Source organism: Lithobates pipiens, unplaced genomic scaffold, assembly GCF_037356315.1.
Source record: "Lithobates pipiens isolate NorthernLeopardFrog02 unplaced genomic scaffold, aLitPip1_a1.2 Scaffold_22, whole genome shotgun sequence".
In the NCBI taxonomy this organism is placed as follows: domain Eukaryota; kingdom Metazoa; phylum Chordata; class Amphibia; order Anura; family Ranidae; genus Lithobates; species Lithobates pipiens.
Genome location: NW_027507784.1, coordinates 176936697 through 176942513, shown reverse-complemented (window position 1 = coordinate 176942513; position 5817 = coordinate 176936697).

Here is a 5817-nt window from a genome sequence, read left to right as displayed (position 1 = left end):
TGCTAGTCACCCTCCACCTCCAGCCACCCGTGTGCATGGTGCACTGGTACCCCTAGCTGCCTATGCTGCTGCCGGCCATATGTAGAGGGGGCTGCATGGGCCCCCTGCATCACAGGGCCCAGTTGCAGTTGCTACTGCTGCACCCCCTATAGTTACGCCCCTGCCTATAGGTTTAGTGAAATGTCCTGTTTGAGAGGGCCATTTCTCATTACCCTCCAAAAAGACAGTTTCATTTTATGCTCCACTATTAGTATTCAGTAATGCATTCAGTTAATTACCATCCATGTTGTTAGCTTTATATGCAGATCCACTTTTAAATCATGCATAGCACAAAGCTAGGGAAAAGGGAAATAGTTTACTAAACTCTAAGGCCGCGTACACACGCGGGGACTGTTCGCCCAACTTTGTCCGCTGAACAGTGTTTCGGCGGACAGTCCGCCCGTGTGTGGGCTTTCAGCGGACAGTTTCAGCGAACAGTCTGCTGAACAAAGTTTTTCGGAAATTCCGAAAAACTGTCCGCTGAAACTTGGTTTCAGCGAACAGTCCCCTCGTGTGTAGGCATGTTCGTCAAACTAAGTTCCGCGCATGCTCAGAAAGGATTTACACGCCGAAAGTTGTAATGCAGTGTATAGGACGTCGTATTTTCCGTCCCGTCGTACGTGCCGTTCACGTCATCGCGCACGGTTTCAGCAAACTGTTCGTTCGTCGTGTGTGGGCAAGTCCGTCCATGCTAATTTTGAGCGGACTGTTTGCTGAAACTGTTTGACGGACAAAGTTGAGCGAACAGTCCCCGCGTGTGTACGCGGCCTAATGAATCTTTTGACTCTTCTCTATATGTCCTCTCTTACTTTACAGTTCTCTCACTGAATTTAGCCACAAATGTCCAGGGATGATCATAAAATGGAAATGAGCTAAGGAAAACATCTTCACAATTTGTAAATGTTGAGGCTTGGTTCTCAACCCTGCCATATTGCATTATGGTAAATACAGTCCTGGCCTTGTCGGTGATCTTCTGTCTATGGAGGCAGCAAATGGCCTTCAACTGAGAACTGTGATGAAAAACCTGACCTGATGGGTATCATAAGCAACACTGACAGTGTCTACCTATTCCACTCACTTCTGATTTTCAGTCCCCTCTATATTGTTCCTAACTTACTAAAATGTTCTAACAATTTTATGAAGCGTTTGGGAGATGTTCTGTCTTAAGAACAAATGGATTATGTCTACATGCCCAACGGCCCTGTAATATTTATGGACAGTCTTGGATCAATATAAAATGTGGGGCCTTAAATGCACACAATGAATTATGGCTATAACACAGCTGGTGTATTCTTCTGGAGTGTGAACAAATAGTGGTACACTTTCAGCATACAGTATGCACTCTCATAAGTAGCATAACAACACTGCAGATTGCCAGTATTTTAAACCTTCAATCAGACAATCATAGAAGGTAGATTATGATGTGACAACATTGGCAAAAGTGGGTGTGGTTTAATGAGAATGGGCATGGCTTAATGAACATCAGCAGTGTTGGCTAAAGTGATCTGTAACATATTACCCCAGCAATCCACAACATAACTCTCTCCAATGTCCAATCTGCCATTATCATGTAGTTGGGTCCTTCAGGTTCACTGTGGATAGGAATTAAACAGCAGGGTGAGAAGCTCGTGAGAGGGAGGCCTTTGACTAACCATTTTTTCAGGGGAAAGTTGCATATAGGGATAGAGAGCCTACTCTTTAATCCCTCAATGCTGGTATCTTGTAGTTAAAGTCCCATTTTCTTTTGGACTAGAACATACTTCAGTAGGGCATCTATGTAAAAGATTTTAGCTGTAACGGTTGACTTTAGGGAGAGAGGGCTGTTGATCGCTCTCATACCATTATTAGAGGAGAGAAGTACTGCAGCACCAAATAACTGTAATAAGCTATGGATTAGAACTGCAAATCACACAAGGCACGTGGTTCACGAATGTGTACTGTGCAGTGGTGAGATGTGCGTATCACACAAGGCACAGAAATAAAATCAGCAAAAGGGACAGTACTTACATTCAATGCAAAGCATCCCTTGTGCTCAGGTATATGCAGAATATAGCCCTGTGTACAGAGTGCAGGAGTCAGGAATATGTAACAGAGGGTGTCACACAGAGTGAAGTGGTAAAGCATATTTAATATGCAGACCAGTAACACAAAATCTATTGTACAGAATAGAGCATGCAGTACTACAATCCGAGGCCTTTAATATGCAACATACAGAAATACATTACATACTCTTGCTCACTGAACTCTGTATGCTTTACTGTCCCCCATCCCTGGTCTTCCCCCAAGCAAAAATCCCCCTTCCCTCAAGTATCCTACCTCTGTGTCCCCTCTTCCACGGCTCACCTTTGCCCTGCCTTCCCATCAACATCTCACTTCTGCACCCCTACAACCACAGCTTACACCCCCAGTCCACAACTCACCTCTGTATCCCCATTATCTCTGCACCCTCATCTAAAGCTCACCCTAATCCACAGCTCTCACCTTTGCCACCTCCCATGTTTCACTTCTGCACCCCCAGCTTCCCCTATGACTCTCGCCTCTGCACAACCTGCCCCACCCTCCACAGCTCTCACTTTGCACAACCTGCCTTCTGCAGCTCTCCCCTCTGCATAGAGCTCCCCCTTGCCAGTTTTCCTCTCCCTCTCTGCACAAATCTACCCCCTCCCCATCCCCACCTTCCCAGTTCTCCTCTATGCACACATCCCCCCAGCTCTCCCCATGTAAAAATCCCCCCAGATCCCTCTTTGCATACATTCCCCCCAGCTCTCCTTTATTTACAAATCCCTCCCAGATCTCCTCTCTGCACACATCCCTTCAACTCTCCTCCATGTACAAATCCCCCCCAGATCTCCTCTCTGCACACATCTCCCCATATCTCCTCCATGTACAAATCCCCCCAGATCTCCTCTCTGCACACACTCCCCCAACTCTCCTCCATGTACAAATCCCCCCAGATCCCTCTTTGCATACATCCCCCCCAGATCTCTTCTCTGCACACATCCCCCTAAGCCCACGTACACACAGTCGGACATTCTGCCAACCAAATCCGTCGGATTTTGTCCATCTGATTTTGCCTGTCGGATCTTGTCCGAAACTGTTGCATTCACACGGTCAGACTAAGTTGTCGAAAAATCCGATCATTTAGAACGTGATGACTTAATTTCGTTACGATGGGACTAGTAGCCAATAGCTTTGATGTAGAAATTTGATCTGAGCATGCGTGGCACTTGGTCCGATCAAAATTCTCTACACATGCTCGGAGTATGTCCGATCGAACCAGTTGGTCGGAAAATATTTCCAACATGTTGGAAAATTGGGTCCGACGGATATTCCGACGGAATCAGTCCGATGCATACCACACACAGTCGGATTATCCGACAACACAGTCCAATAGGACACATTCTGACGGATTCTCCGACCGTGTGTACAAGGGCTAACTCTCCTCCATGTACAACCCCCCCCATCTCCTCTCTGCACACATCCCCCTAACTCTCCGCCACAGTCCTTGAGGCTGCTCATTTGGGCTCCTATGAGAGTTTTAGACTTGTGCTCTATAGAGACCCAAAATTCAGTCTACCTCTAACGGATTCCATGAAGGCAACAATTAAAGCCTGGGAAATAGCTACAACTCAAATGTCCCCCAGCTATGTGGGAATTACTCCATCTGCCCCATTATGGATGAACCCCAACCTACCCCATTTCTATTCCCTGACGGATCCCATAGTTTGGGCTAGTAGGGGGGTTAAAGTACTAGGAGACATTACAAGAGAGGGCCAACTCTTAACGTTTTACCAACTAAAAGCAAGACACCACTTACCTAATTCTCACTTTTTCCGGTATCTACAATTACGCCATGCGTTTCAGACACAATTTTCCACTCAGAGGGTGGAGGTACTCCCCTCTGCTCTGGAAGATTTATTGGCGGAAGAGAAATTGCCCAAACATCTATCAACTACGTATAAATCCTTTTAAAAAAAACGCCACCTGCAGTAACTAGATGTAGCGGAAAATGGGTAGCGGATATCCCTGAAATCTAAGGAGAAGACTGGGAGGATATGTGGGACCTGGTGTCTGCTAAGGAACACCTTAAACATTTTAAGTACCTGCATAGGATTTACTATACTCCAGCTAGGTTGGTACACATATACTTCTCTGTTACGGATGAATGCTAGAGGTGCTCTGCCTCACCGAAAAATGCAGAGCACATCTTCTGGAGTTGCTCACGGATCCAGAGCTTCTGGTCTGCGATTACCTCCTGCTTGGCAGTGGTTCTCAGTATCCCAGTACCTACAACCTCCAGAGTATGCCTCATAGGTTTAGTTGAGGAGGTCACCCCTTCCTTGGCACACTGCACTTTATTTAATATAGGGCTGTCCTATGGTAGGAAGGCTATTCTATTACATTGGAAAAAGGCAAATGCTCCTACAATAGCATACTGGAAAGGTCTGATGAACCCAGTTATTCATGTACAGTGTTGGTCATCTTACTTTAAAAAAGTAATTAGTTAAGTTACAAATTCCTTCTCCCAAAAAGTAATTGCGTTAGTAACTCAGTTACTACATTGGAAAAGTAATTAGTTACTCAGCAAAGTAACTGTGACTTTTTTTTTTATATTCTAAGGATTGGGTCTAATATTACTGTAAGCAAGGGGCGCGTTCCCCCCTGCATGTCTATTTCCCCTCTGTACCCCACTACACGTCTGTCATCCCCCCCACAAACATATATCTGTTTCCCCTCTGTACATCTGTCCCCCCAAACTCACGGATCGGATCGTTCCTCGGATCAGAGTCACGGATTGGATAATTTTTCGGATCAGCAGATAATAATTGAATTTGCAAAAACCTGTGAAAATTCCACCACCATATAGTCCCCACTGTAATATCCACAATCTCCCAACTGTAATATCCACGTCATCTCGCCCACTGTAATATTGGCTGAGTATGGCTGGGTACGGCTGAGCATGGCTGGGTATTGCCGAGTATGGTTGGGCATTACTGAATATTGCAGAGTATGGCAGAGTATGGCTGGGTATTACCGAGTATTGCAGAGTATGGCAGAGTATGGCTGGGTATTACCAAGTATTGTAGAGTATGGCGGAGTATGGGTGGGTATTACCGAGTATGGCAGAGTATGGCAGAGTGTGGCTGGGTATTACCGAGTATAGCAGAGTATGGCTGGGTATGGCAGAGTATGGCAGCATATAGCAGAGTATAGCTGGGTATGGCAGAGTATGGCTGGGTATGGCTGGGTATAGCAGAGTATTTGCTGGGTATGGCAGAGTATTGGCTGGGTATGGAAGAGTATTGTCAGGGTATTGCAGAGTATTGTCAGGGTATCGTCAGGGTATTGCAGAGTATTGACAGGGTATTGCAGAGCATTGGCAGGGTATTGGCAGGGTACTGCAGAGTATTGCATGGTATTGCAGAGTATTGGCAGGGTATTTCAGAGTATTGGCAGGGTATTGGTAGGGTATTGCAGAGCATTGGCAGGGTACTGCAGAGTATTGCATGGTATTGCAGAGTATTGGCAGGATATTGTAGAGTATTGGCAGGGCATTGGCAGAGTATTGGCAGGGTATTGGCAGAGTATTAGCAGGGTACTGCAGAGTATTGGCAGGGAACTGCAGAGTATTGGCAGGGAATTGCAGACTATTGGCAGGGTATGGAGGCCATCCAATTTCTCCCCTCCACTGTACAGATCTGTACACAGAGGGGAGAGAGGAACCGGCATCATCATGTTTACAAGTGATCGCTCCGTCAATTGACGGAGCAATCACAT